The sequence below is a fragment of the Uranotaenia lowii genome, chromosome 3 (genome assembly GCF_029784155.1).
Source record: "Uranotaenia lowii strain MFRU-FL chromosome 3, ASM2978415v1, whole genome shotgun sequence".
Taxonomy (NCBI): domain Eukaryota; kingdom Metazoa; phylum Arthropoda; class Insecta; order Diptera; family Culicidae; genus Uranotaenia; species Uranotaenia lowii.
Genome location: NC_073693.1, coordinates 49068770 through 49083599, shown reverse-complemented (window position 1 = coordinate 49083599; position 14830 = coordinate 49068770).

Sequence of the window (14830 nt, the reverse complement as noted above, 5' to 3'; positions counted from 1 at the left end):
TCTTTTTTGTCTTTTTTGTCTTTTTTGTCTTTTTTGTCTTTTTTGTCTTTTTTGTCTTTTTTGTCTTTTTTGTCTTTTTTGTCTTTTTTGTCTTTTTTGTCTTTTTTGTCTTTTTTGTCTTTTTTGTCTTTTTTGTCTTTTTTGTCTTTTTTGTCTTTTTTGTCTTTTTTGTCTTTTTTGTCTTTTTTGTCTTTTTTGTCTTTTTTGTCTTTTTTGTCTTTTTTGTCTTTTTTGTCTTTTTTGTCTTTTTTGTCTTTTTTGTCTTTTTTGTCTTTTTTGTCTTTTTTGTCTTTTTTGTCTTTTTTGTCTTTTTTGTCTTTTTTGTCTTTTTTGTCTTTTTTGTCTTTTTTGTCTTTTTTGTCTTTTTTGTCTTTTTTGTCTTTTTTGTCTTTTTTGTCTTTTTTGTCTTTTTTGTCTTTTTTGTCTTTTTTGTCTTTTTTGTCTTTTTTGTCTTTTTTGTCTTTTTTGTCTTTTTTGTCTTTTTTGTCTTTTTTGTCTTTTTTGTCTTTTTTGTCTTTTTTGTCTTTTTTGTCTTTTTTGTCTTTTTTGTCTTTTTTGTCTTTTTTGTCTTTTTTGTCTTTTTTGTCTTTTTTGTCTTTTTTGTCTTTTTTGTCTTTTTTGTCTTTTTTGTCTTTTTTGTCTTTTTTGTCTTTTTTGTCTTTTTTTGTCTTTTTTGTCTTTTTTGTCTTTTTTGTCTTTTTTGTCTTTTTTGTCTTTTTTGTCTTTTTTGTCTTTTTTGTCTTTTTTGTCTTTTTTGTCTTTTTTGTCCTTTTTTTTCTTTTTTGTCTTTTTTGTCCTTTTTTTTCTTTTTTGTCTTATTTGTCCTTTTTTTCTTTTTTGTCTTTTTTGTCTTTTTTGTCTTTTTTTTGTCTTTTTTTTGTCTTTTTTGTTTTTTTTTCTTTTTTGTTATGTATGTTTTTTGTCATTTTTGTCTTGTTCGTCATGTTTGTCATAATCGTCAATTTTATTATTTTGACATTTTTGTCCTTTTTGCATTTGTGATAGTTTTTTACTTCATTTTTGTCTTTTTAGATTTTCCTGCATTGTGCAGTTATGTCGTTTATATATTTTTAAAGATTTGGCATTTACCTTTTTTGCTATATTTTTTTAAGTTCTAATCATTTTTGTCATTTTTATCTTTTATCGTTTGTTTCAATTTTTTCAATAAAATCATTTTTGTATTGTTTTTTTTGTTACCTAATTTTGTAATATCATCTCTGCCACTGTTTCGAGATCGTGAAAAATTTCGCTGGAATGCCAAATTTAGATAACTCATAGCTCCAAAGAATAACAATAGCGATAAACACCAGACAAAACTTGTCAGCAACATAACTTGACTTCCCAGCAGCGTCGCCTTCCATTTTATTTTCAACTATTGGTTTTTGTTTACTTTCCAGTACCTTTGCCCCCGTTTGCAGAAAATAATCGGACAGTCAGAGTGCTGAGCATTGCTTACATCCGGTTGGCCATTTAATCAATTATTATGGTTGAGCGACGTTAAACATCAACAGTATGAAACAGCTTTGACGATTTGGAGAAAGAAAGTTTTTAAACAATGTTGAAATTTAGATTATGACATGTTCATTCGCTCCAAGTATCAGATGTTGAACTAGAGTAAATAGCTTTATTGGAAATCATGTAGGGGAAATCTTTTTGATCTTTGATCTTTGAATTTGATCTCGTATCAAAATGAAAAGTATTATTTAAACAGTCATAGTGAGTTAATTTTATTGCTTTGCAGTGGATAAGCAATAGGATGGTCTATGTTATTCTTCGTGGTCTTCAGTTTGCAAAAATATAAAAGAGATTTAAAGACAGGAACAGTGGCAATTTGGACAAACTCCTTAATGATCATGTCTTTGTTCTCAAAATTTGAATTGACTAAAAGCTGAAACAAAATGTACTGCTAAAATTTTTAAACCCTCCACTATTATAGCGTGTGCTAATAAATATCACTCACAATTCGCGTGGCAGCTGTCTGCGCGACACGATAAATTGCATGCCCCAAAAAAACCGCTTCCAATTTGGCAACTAACGGAACGAGACAGTCCGTTGATTACAATGATTAGAACAGTTCAAATACGCTTCACTGCTACCCGCGCGATGACATGATGGTGCGGTTATTAACGTTTCACTCCGGGGACACAGCCACTGAATGGCAAAGTAATAATTTCAATAAAAGATTCCCGCCATTGACCGCACTCTGCCATAGATAGCGCCGTGCGGCCGAGGCGTGTGTGAGATTCTCCCCGCAGAACCCGTTTTTGTCCGTAGTTAGTTGTCCAGATGCCCTTGGCCTAACCTTGACAGTGAGAAGGTACAAGTTTGCGAATTGGGCTGACCCCAGCTTCGGTAGACCGGAGGAAGAATCGAAAGCCTTTTGCGAATTCGTCTCTGAAACTTGCCAAATCGAGAAGTGCGGTGAAAGCCGAAATTCGTCAAACGCAGATCAAATTTTTATGGGCAACTGCCTTATGGCAATGCCATACTATGTAAATTGGCTGACTTTGCTCACATCTGCTCATTGATAGCATCATTTGAGAATGAGTTTTTTTATAGGACTGGCAGTAATTTAATTCAACGTTATATCGTTTCCAGGCCGTCGAGTCGCAATTTTAAAGCTAGATGGACTTGGGACATGTAAGTCGGGATTGATAATAGAATGGTTCAAATAAGTAATCTTTGCAAGTTAAAGCTCTCTAAATAGAGTTACTCTAGAAAGATTAATCACTACATTCACGTCACCTGTTGTTATTGTTAATAGAAAACGGGTTACGAATAATATTAAGTCTGAACATTCATACAAAGCTCAAATATTGGTGATTGATAACACTGAAATGCATCGGAAATATGCATCATTCTAATGTCTGCCAAAGCTGTTATTTTATTGAAGGCGCAATAAAATATTTTGCTCCATTTGACTGATCGGTCGACAAATTCGGAATAACAATATACCTAATGAAGTGCTTGGTTAAAAATGTTCTCGCATGTTTTCGCTACAAATCAGAATGGGATGTTATTTTTAAGATGCTTTAATTAAATATTTACTGAATACTAAGTTGAACAACAATGAAACTCTAATTTTGTTGCAGTCTTTGGCTTTCATTCACCTTAGAAATTTCGAGATGTCCCGTCATATATAAAACGAGAAAAAATCTTTTATTGATTTAATCGACTAATTTAGGCAGAGTTTACTCAAAAATATTTAAAAATTAAAAACATCTTCAAAGCAGTGCTGAAACATGGAATTTCAGTAACCTAGATAAAACTTCGCTGCAAAAATTGCATGAGCCTCTATTTTCAATTAGCGTTTTGTTATTGTTTTTTTTATTTAAAAACAACAAAAATATCGACGAGAGTCCGTAGTTTAGCCTAATGTCTAGCGTGTATTTATGGTAGGTATGTGATCAGACGATCGGGGATCTAATTCCGCTGCCTCCAACTGGGTTACGGAAATTTTGTAAGTCCACGGACGTTAAAACGAACAAACACAACAAAAATGTAACACAAATGAAAAAATGTGACAAATATCGAGTCAAGAAAATTTTAAATTCATTGAAAACTAAATTCAATACTTTAAATGATTTGAACATAATTACATAAGCATAATATTTATAATTTCTTCGTCAGAGAAAAGATTTTAAAATGACAAAGTAAAGGGGAATAAATTTTCCTAAAATTATCAAGATTTTTTATGACATTCTCCAGATTTAACTAATCTTTTCCAAAATCTATGCTCCGACAACTGGAAGAATTTTCAAAATTCATGAAATCAAGCGAACGTGTTTTCAGAATTTTATGAATCACTCATCAATGCTTGCTAAGGCTTAGATTACTGAAAAAAAATCTGTGGTTAACCCTTTCCTTCCCATGGTAGCACAGGTGATCCACAACTTCGCATAGCTCGCATTTGATCTGGGCGCTTTGGATCGACACCATTTTCTCATCGAATGTGCAAGTATGAATGAAGAATCATTGCACAAAATTTGAAGAAAATCGATTCACTAGTTTTTGCTCGGCAGATCAAAAGCTGCGCAAAAGTTGGATTTTTTTTAAATTTAAATCAAGTCGCCATTTGATGTTCAATAACTTCACAAGTTTTCATAATTATTCTCAAATAAAAATACTGACGTGCGAAAAATTGCTTGTGTAAGCAAAATCAAATGATGGTTTGCTCAGATTTCCACTAAAACATATAAGTTTTCGACTAATTAGAGTGGATCACAGGTGATACACTGGGAACAAAAGGTACTTTTCATCTTGCTAAGTTTTTTATCAATACTCATGAAAATCATTCCGTCAAAAGTTTTTTCTCTTCAGGATAGATATTTCATCCACTGAAATGACCACATGTCTCAAAATATTTGCAAAAGCTCGTGATTTTTTTTCGAAAAACGGCATGTTTTGTTTCTCTGGTGAAAAGTGTCATGGCGGCCATTGTTCAAAGTAAAACTGAAAATTTCAAAAATTTCAATAGTTTGACTTTTGAGAGCTGGATATACCCAAGAAATATTTCACAAAATAAGATCGTTTTAGTTTGTGATCAAAAAGGTGATGAAATTCCCTGTATTTTGGCCGCTATTTCTTATTCTTCATTTGCACCCTCTGTGTTGTTATCTTCCCAATGGAGCATATATGATCCACCTCAAAACTCAAATTTATCAACTGGATCATAAAAGTAGACTAAAATAATCCATCTTTCGTTCTAGAACTTTAGTTGTTAATCAATATTTCTATTTTTAAAACGTGAAAAACCTTGTGGGAAGGAAAGGGTTAACTCTTCATCGAACATGAAAAAAAATGTCCGTTACGGAAACTTCGTTCAAAATTTGCGAGCTATTGCTTTATGCTTTTCTGAGCTATTGCTAAATATTGGTTCAAGGCAATTGAAATTTTAAATGTTTTCAAAGACTCAAAAGTTTACTTTTTAAAAAGAAAACACTATTTAATTATAAAAAAAAGACATCGGGTTGTAAAGGTCAATTTAGTCCATTAGGTTTTCAAATAGTTTTTTTCCGAATAGAAATTTTCTTTCATTTTTAATGCTGTTACGAATTTGAAAAGCTGTCAACCCAAAATTCTTGATTCTTAGTTTAAGATTTTTTTTTTTTGAATCTCGTGTATTTTAACCCGTTATTTATTTAGTAGGCGTTCCAGGTTTTTTCTCTACGTAACCAGGCCGGACAAATTGGGACATTGAGTTATTAAATTTTTAACTCAAAACCGGGTAATATGCGAGCAAATTCAGTCAAAATCTACGTAATTTTAATGAAAAGGCTAAAGAATAGCTGAAGAATAAATACACGAAAACTGATTTTTAACAAGGCACATCAGCAACGTTAAAATCTTATCTCACAATTTTCAAAAAATTCATGCGATTTTTTTCGCTAAGACAAGTTGAAAATTTGGCATTTCGTAAAAATTGTGAATAATCCGGACTTGGCATTAGCTTAGCTTGGCTGACTACTCATATCCACCTTAAATCATTGAACATGAAATCCCGATCAGAAGGGAAAAACAAAATTATATCAAAATGAGATATTTTGATACCTAATTTTTTCTATCTAAATGAGTTATAATTCAGTACTCATAGGATGTTAAAATATCTCAAATTATATCAAAAAATCTATACTATCATAGCTAAAATATATCAGTTTTTGATATGCTCCTATCAAGATTATATCTCGTTCAGATAACATAGTTTGATAATGGGCAGAACAAATCCTATCAAAATTATAACTTATCAAGATATGAATGCTTCGAGAAAATTTACTAGTGGAATGTCGATAAATCACATTATTGGCTAAATCCATGATCCATTTTTGGTTTCCCAAAAATAGGATTCAATTAATGGATCTGATGAGCGAAACTTATGATTGTACGGTTTGGGCCGTTGACTTCGATGTCCGTGTTTCATAAAAAGTTGTACGTATATCAAAATAAGATATGATCATTTAATTTTAAGACAATTCGAAAAAAAATCTTCATCATTGAAAATGAGCTCAATCCTATTCAAGTCTGTCAATCAGAATAAGATATAATTCAGATTGGAGATATTTAAAACCGAAAATTTTGAGTTCTTAATTATAACTGTATCAGAAGTAAATATCTTGGTGAGATAGGTTTGAGTAATTATTTTGATATGCTCTCCTGATCGGGATGCTATATAGGTGTAATCATTCAATCTAGATTTTAAAATAAAACTTCAGTATAATATATTAAATTTGGCTTTGTTCAACTTACGCATTTCAAATTCCATGATCGCTAGCTTGGCTAAGCAGAACACGTTCTACTTCGCCAATGGTTGCTACTCCGTGATTGTGGTTGTGTTAGTAAGGGGAGGGTTATAAATCAGGATCCATTTTGGTAAATGGTGCGATCGTGTTTTCCTACACCTTCTATGCTCCTAGATATTTCCTAAGGAAACTCCTAATTCTATTCATGAGGCAGTGATAAGCTTTAAGAGCTGTTTTGATGAAATTTTTTTAAGGAAATTTGATTACAGTATAGTAGAACTGTTTTTTTAATCTTCTCTAAGCTAACTTGTTTCCCTAGTCGTTAATTCTGTTACACTGATGCATTTCCAAAAACTACTTTTCAGAGTTAAGTACTTAAATCAAACTTCAAAGTATATCGAAATATTTGAAATGTGAATGTTTCGTGAACGAAAAGAATGAACTTCTATATTTTGGTTTAATTTTCCATTAAGTTGTCAGTTGTGATAATTGAATAAGGTCGTTTTTGGAAATTCATCAATACAATTCTAATCCTTGCCTCATCATGGTTTCGTGATTACGGAGAAGAAAACAAATGAACCAAAGAGTACTAAAACTCGTTATTCATAACGTCCGATAGAAATTTATCAATATTTTGTATTAAAACATACTTATCTTGCAACCGGACCGGACCTGGCATTCCCATTTTTTTCATTGAAAATCTATGAAAGTCCTATTAAAATCGGACAATTTGAAATTCTAATGAGGTACCTATATTCAGATACATCAAAATGATCGCTTTCAATTCAAATAAATAACATAGGATTGAAGTGGTTTTTTCCAAAATCTTTATGTTGGTAAATATTTTTCAAAATGATTAATTAATTCTTGCTTAGAAACATCAACATAGAGACAACCACTTTGATGAAAATTTAGTATAAATTCAGAACAAATTATTCTTGTTTGTGTTGTTATTCGAAAGCTAGTGTTTCCAGAGAAAGAGAGTGTTTCCAGCAATAATAAAAAGTGGAAATAACCCAAAAGTCACATGAGACAGTTTTGATTGGAACGGCAGTACAGCGGATGATAATTTAAAATTCTCTTCTTAACCTGAGTAAATCTGTGAGCCAGGTCACAAGACTCAATTATCGCTTAAGAACGATTTTAGGAATATTTTATTCAAAAATATATATCATATTAGCGCAGTGAACTAAAGAGCCGCAGCTTTACATCAAAAGAGCGTCATGCGGTTCGCGAGCCGCAGCTTGCCGACCTATGGCCTAAAGAGCTGAAATTTGGCATGAATGCTCATTCGAACCAGAAATGATGAAATACGTGTTCCATTTAGCAAATGTTACGTTTTGAAAAAGGCAAAGCAAATACTGCTATGGTATTAAGGATTGGATTTTATCGAAAACCTGCACACGAACGTTTTTCAAAACTGCCAATTATTTTGAATTTTGGATTTGAGGTCAGCAAAAAAGGTCAATTGCTGTTTTTGTGTTATTGTTTACTAGCTGACCCGGTGTGCTTTGCGACACCATTTTAAAATAAATCAAAGATGATTTCCTCCTATTTAGTGAAAGTTGACCTTTAAATTTGTTTTTCAAGATCTGAAATTTCACCTGTGTTTTGGAAGTTTCATTATAGGTCTTTTATTATGCCAAAATGTTTGTTTTATTCTTCACCCTCTCCCTATTCCAAACAAATTATATGGAACCTCCTCCTTCCCTCCCCTCTCCTCCCTGCAAGGCGGAAGGGTTTATAACATTCTTAGAAAGATATCTCGTACCCAAACATCTTCCCATGCCAAATTCGATTGCATTTGTTGATTCATTCTCAAGTTATACCATCAAAATTGTATAAGGGCCCCTCCGCCTTCCTACACCCATAGAAGAGGTTGCAAAAATCCAATGCCTATTTAGCAAATCTCTGTGCCGATAATGCGATGAAATGTGCACTGTGCCGAAGATGATATGTTTGAAAAACCGTAACTGGCATAAGGACTCGGCTCCCAACCAAAATGATGCATGACCACTACATTCAAGCAAAACAAGAAAAACATTCTATGGGATTTCCTTCCTATTGGATAATTCATCACAGAAACAAGAAAATAAAAATATAAACTACAGCGCCCGTAGGGAGAGTCGAACTCAAATCACCAATTATATCGTCTTGCAAGTCCGACATCCTAACAAGTGTACTATTTGAGCTTCATGAAGGAAGAGGGATATTTGTCATAGGCTTTCTGCCACCGAACAATCACAAAAAATCGCACAACGGTGGCTTCCCGGCGTTTGGCCGCCTTTCAAGGTAGTCCTTTGTCTTGCGATGGTAACGGGAAAGGGAACGGGAGTGAAGGCAAAGGGAAACCCATTTAATGAGAACTCTTCTTTGCTTACTGCCTGCTATTACATACACACGCTACATATACACAGCTGCCAAAGCCGGGCAGCTTGAAGCAATGTTTTTGTTGTTGCTTTTGCTACATACGCACAGCTTAGCCGTGGTTGTTTGCCCATGGATTGAATTGAAGCAATGTTTTTGTTGTTGCTTTTACTGCATACACACGCACAGCTCGGCCGTGGTTGTTTGCCGGTGGATTGAAGGGATTGAATTAGAAGGCTGTTTTTGTTGTTGCTTTTGCTACATTCACACGCACAGTGCTCGGTTCGCTGGCTGCCTGTTGTTGGCCGGTATTTATTTCCATCCTTCTTCGTCTTGTGATGCGATAGGGAGGGACGTCAAAGCGTTTTTATTTTGTTTCTTTCAGACATACGCAATTCGGTTAACTTGGGAGATTAATGCCGGTGGGAGCAAATCGAATCAGCACCGGTCGCGTTATCTTTTTGTACCAATGATGCTATGTAATTGACTACACGCCATTGGCACAGAGGCTGAATTTTGGGTGTATAAACGTATTGGAAGAAGAGTGGTATCTCAAATTCTAATAGAACCATTTCTCGTGATCCAATCCTTTTTCATGTGAAGTTTGGTATGGGAGCCTCCCTTCTCCCTTCCTATATCCCCTCGCTGATGTCAAATTTGATTCCATTTGCTCAATAAATTCTCAAGTTATTCAAAAAAATGTAAAGGAGCCCCTTTCCTATCTCCCTACTGGAAGGAGCGAGTAGTACCAAATATCGACAAAAACCTTTTTTGTTTTAAAAAATCCTTCCATGCCGAATTCCGTTCCATTTGCTCGAATTGTTCTCGAGATATGCAATAAAAATTGTATGGGAGCCTAACTCCTCCCTTCCTATCTTCCCAACCAATGGAAGAAGGAAGGGGTCTCAAATAATCATGGAAATATTTCTCGTACTCCACTTGCTTGAATTGTTTTCGAATTATGTAAAAAATTATACAGGAGCCCACTCTCTTCCCCTATCTTCCCACTGGAAGAAAAAAGGGATAGCAAAGATTCAGGGAAACATTTATCGCACCCTAATACCATCCCATGCCAAAATCAATTTCATTTGCTTGATTTCTTCTTCAGTTCTGTAAAAAAATGTAAGAAAAGGCACCTACCCCTCTCTTATTTCCTCATTGGAAAGAGAGAGAGGGTTCTCATATACGCATTAAAACATTTCTCGTACCCAAATATTCTCCCATGCCAAATTTGGTTTCTTATGTTCGATTGGTTCTTTAATTATGTAAAAAATTGTATGGGATCCACCCTCCCCTCTTCATATCTCCCCACTGGAAGGAGGGATTAGTGCCAAATATTCATTGAAACAATTCTCGTATCCTAATGCCATGCAAAATTCGGTTCCATTTGTTGATTAGTTTTTAAGTTAGGTAAAAAATTGTAAGAAAAAACCCCTCCCTCCTTCTTATCCTCCTATTGGGAAGAGGGGAGGGGGGGTCTCAAATAATAATAATAGAAATACTTTTTGTACCCAAATGCTCTCCCACTTAAAATTTGGTACCATTTGCTTGATCGGTTCTCGAATTATGCAAACATTTGTTTTTAATATGGTAGGCTCCCGCCTCCTTTCCTATGAGAGGGAGGTTCTCTAATCATAATAGGAACCTTTCCAGCCTCCAAAACCCTTATCTGCAAAGCTTCACGCAAATCGGTTCAGTAGATTCCGAATTTATAGGGAACAGACAGACAGACAGACAGAAATCCATTTTTTGAAAGTTTGATGGAAATCAACCACTGGTGTTTGCTTGGTAGATTAATAAGTGCGTTTGAAATCCTTTTTTCTTGTTCAATAATTTGAAAAAAATTTATTCTAAGTCTCAAATAAAGAAAACTGACATGCAACTGACTAACGCATTGTCAGAAAAAGGTCACAAACTTGAGTCATCCATATGATTTTTTTTTTTTTGAATTTTCTAGATTATCCAAGTTGAAGTCACCATATTCAGGCGTTGTAAACAAATCAAGTTACTAGCATAAACGTATAAAACATTGTATTTCACATCTAAAAATATTATTCTAGTGTATTTGAATTTGTTTTTTATAGGTGAATAGTTTTTTATGAGTGTGCAATCGCGATGCTTTTTGCGGTTGGAAAGTAGGCCTTGCCTTGCAAGGGCGTTAAAATGTTCGCTGCGTAAAATAAGTGTTTTCCAATTGTAAGAAATATTACCTAAATACAATTAATCGAACGTGGAATCCAGCTGATTATAACTGTGAATGTGAATATTGTGAACTTATTGGGAAGTGCACCTCCCAAGCAACCAGAATTCCTTCAAAAAGGTTTCATTAAAGCTTAATCAGCTCTCGTGTCCGTCTGAAGAGAGAATCTGCCCAAAATTCGAGTTCTTAAAGCTACTTTGAAGCTCGTTTAGGTGGCTGAAGAGAATGCTATTCAGCTTCTAAGAGAATGACAAAAAACTTCTACGCACCGAAAAAAAAAAATCCGGTTGAGAGATTGCTCTGACAACCAGATGGCAAATTGCTAGGGTTCCGGTCTATCATGGTATATCTGATTGATTTTAATTATATTGTTTCGAGTACAAAAGCTACTTACGCCTTGAGAAATGAACCGCTGCTCTGTAGGTTGCAATGAAACTCACCAGCCTCTCGACCAATCCAGCAATAGTTCATTGCCAGCACTGTAATATTTAATTAGTATTTAAATTGATGATTGAACGGATTGGTCAACAGATTGTATCTTATTTCGTTTAACGAACTTAATAAACAATATCAAAAATTCTCATCATCGAAAGTTTATGCGAATATCTTAACATTGATAAGAAAAATTCGAAAATTTCTTGAATTCCATTTGTAAATATTAGTGCTGATATAAACAGAAAAAATACCATGACAAAAAATTGACAGACATTTTTGACATATCGCTTAGAATTCCCATATAGGTTCTTTAAAACACCTAGAAGTATCTAAACGGTGCGTTAGAAAATGTTAAGCGAACGTTAATCGGCCTTCTTGAAAAAAGTTGCATTAAAAGCGCTTAGAATTTCCGTTATCGATAATTTAACCTTTCAAAAGGCGATGGTAGCTCCTGTGTAATTTTTTGGTGACGAGAGTCACCTGAAGCTCCCGTAAAATATTTTTTCATCCAAATGTGAACTTCGGAGTTCCATTTTTAAGTAAAAAACGAGACTTTTGGTTACTTGGGCCGTAGATATTTCATACACCGGAAAGACGTGAGAAGCGGCAAAACGGCTTCAGAATTTCGGTTGCAATAGTTCTCTTCTCAGTATCAATCCAACTCGATTTTGAAACTCTTTGTAATATTAAGAATTTTTCAAAAAATTTGCGCAAAAAAATTGTCAAAACAATTCGTTACACCTCGGAAAAATGTGAATTGTGTTGCCTCGTGAGATTCGGAGTATTCAAAGGTTCAAAAAAAAAACATTCAATAACTTCATAACATTTTTATGACCTCTTCTTATCATCATTCTTATGTTTGTTTAGGCCTACCTATACAATGTTTTGCAAAAACAACACGACCTTCACTACTGACATGTATCGCCCCATCTATCAGCAGCGATTCCCACCCCACGTGATTTACGCACGTTTTATAAGAGTGTACGCGCGTAAGTACGCGCTCGGACATTCGACACGCCGGCAATCGATCGATTCTCTTAACCATTACACCCAAACGAAAAATATGCAAATTAAGCGGGATTATTATTGGAAAAAACGTGGTGTAGGGATTGCGTTTTCCACAGAAGAGTGAAAATAACCATCGTAAACTTCGCTAGGAAGGTATGTACCTACGCACAATCGACCAAACTCAACAACTTCAGTCTTGGGTACAACCTTATGTAAGGCAAGACCCGAAAAAAGGAAAAAAAAATAAAACGAGAAAAACTTTTCCTTTTATTTTATCGTGGAAACAGCTGCGGCGCGGCTGAGAGCAAGAAGACGGAACAGCGGCTCTTGAGAGAGGAAAAGAAAACTCTAGGGGAAAAAGGAGGGCGCGCAGTTTTCTCGCGTGACGTTAGTCGGTTTTCCTTTTTCTGGGGCAAGGAGAAGGAGAAAGAATTTTTCCTACTCTTGCAGAAAAGACCACGTGGTACAATCGGAATTAGTTTAGTTGTTTATCTTTGGAATCGATCCAATGGGTCTTGCTAAGTAGTTCATTGACATGCTTCTAGACGGTTTGCATGTCTTGAAAAGATTGTTTAGAAGGAAATTTATATCGAAAGATAACAAACAAGCTCGCTTTTTAATCTGGACAACCAATTCTATAAACTGATGTTAATTGATAAAACAAGTGAAAAGATGTTTAAGCTAGTTTTTCTCGATAATTTTGAAGAGTTTCATTTTTCTGAAAATATTCTAGGTTTCGTAATTGAGATTTTTTTTTCATTCAAAAAAAAAATAGTCACACCCTAGCAGAACTCGTCACATGAGAACAGGATTCTTCCTTCACATAAAAAATATGCTGTCATCGCTGTTATGTTGGCTAGGACATGGCGTGGCATTCAAGCGACCTTCCCAGCATCTTCACTCTGCCAGACGATGAAGGAACGAGACAAGACCAGCTCAAAAGAGGGTCTCTGCCTCTCGTCCTGCTTGCTGCATCCTATCATCAACATAGATTTAAGTCGAAGAAAAGGGGGCGCAAGAAGCATAACTACATATAGCTGGGTGTCTCCCCTTCTTTCGTCTTGGTCCTCTCGGTAATTCTAGGGCCGTTGCTCTTACGTAACAACGAAGTCTGTACGTGCGTGTCCCCAAGTTCTCGTCGCTGACAATCTCAGCAGCAGCTATACCTACATCAAAAAGGTGGCTGATATTCGTATATTTTAGCACTCCCAGTCTCCCAAAATCAGAGATGCCAATACAATTTTAATAAAATGAACCCGATATTTTTAACTCCAAAAGTTTTAAAAATAATACTCTTACAAGTTGTTTGAAATAAATCATCTTAGAACCACAAAAACCCTGCACGTATAAAAACATCATCTTCAAACCTCGACACAGTTTAGTCAGTTTAATGAATCAGCCATCAATTTAAGGTTGATCCAATAATGCAAGATTTCTAAATGCGTCTGAGAGTATAAATCCCAAAACATGAAAAGAAGGACTCGAGTACGTCTTAGAAACTTAAAGATGTGTTTTTATTTTTTATAATTCTGTTTTTGCTTTTTTTAAACGAACACAAACCATATTGGATCTTAATGAAACTTGATGTTTCTTCGAAGAGAACCATTAACTAAGTCGTAAGTCTTTCGATGAAATTATGGCTAGCATCTTACAAATGCTATCACCACCAACCCTCTGAAAATGTACTATGTATGCCGGAATATGCGACCGGGATTGGATCTCTTAACCGTTGGCTTAAAAGAATTGAAGACTATCCTATACACCACGGGAGGCGGCTGTATGTTACTTGGAATTTGGAAGAAATATTTTTTGCACCAAAAGCTGTTTAATTATTTAGAAAGTTGAGCAACTAATTTTTGGGTTCAACGTCTCAATTTTAAATTAAAACAAAAACGTTCCTTTAAGATTACGAAACAAAATAGCAGTTTCAATATTCAAACTCATTCGCTGGAGTCAGATTTCAGAATTTGAGTTTCGATTCCAAAACATGAAAAGATTCGGCATGTCAAATTTAAATTCAGATTAAGTTTTTGAATATTCGAAAGATTAGTTCAGGAGCCACATGAAAAATTCAGTGTAAAATTTCAATTTTTGGGTTGAGGTTTGCAGATCAGTTAATTATTTAGTATCCAAACACAGATTTTCAACTAATTGTTGAATTCTGACGTCAGATTCAGACTCAGATTCAGATTAAGATTTCAGCTAAATTTCAGGTTCAGATTTCCGATTCTTATTTTAGATTCAGATTCAGATTTCAGATTCGGATTTCAGATTCAGGTTTCAGATTCAGATTTCAGATTCAGATTCAGATTTCAGATTCAGATTTCAGATTCAGATTTCAGATTCAGATTTCAGATTCAGATTTCAGATTCAGATTTCAGATTCAGATTTCAGATTTCAGATTCAGATTTCAGATTCAGATTTCAGATTCAGATTTCAGATTCAGATTTCAGATTCAGATTTCAGATTCAGATTTCAGATTTCAGATTTAGATTTCAGATTCAGATTTCAGATTCAGATTTCAGATTCAGATTTCAGATTCAGATTTCAGATTCAGATTTCAGATTCAGATTTCAGATTCAGA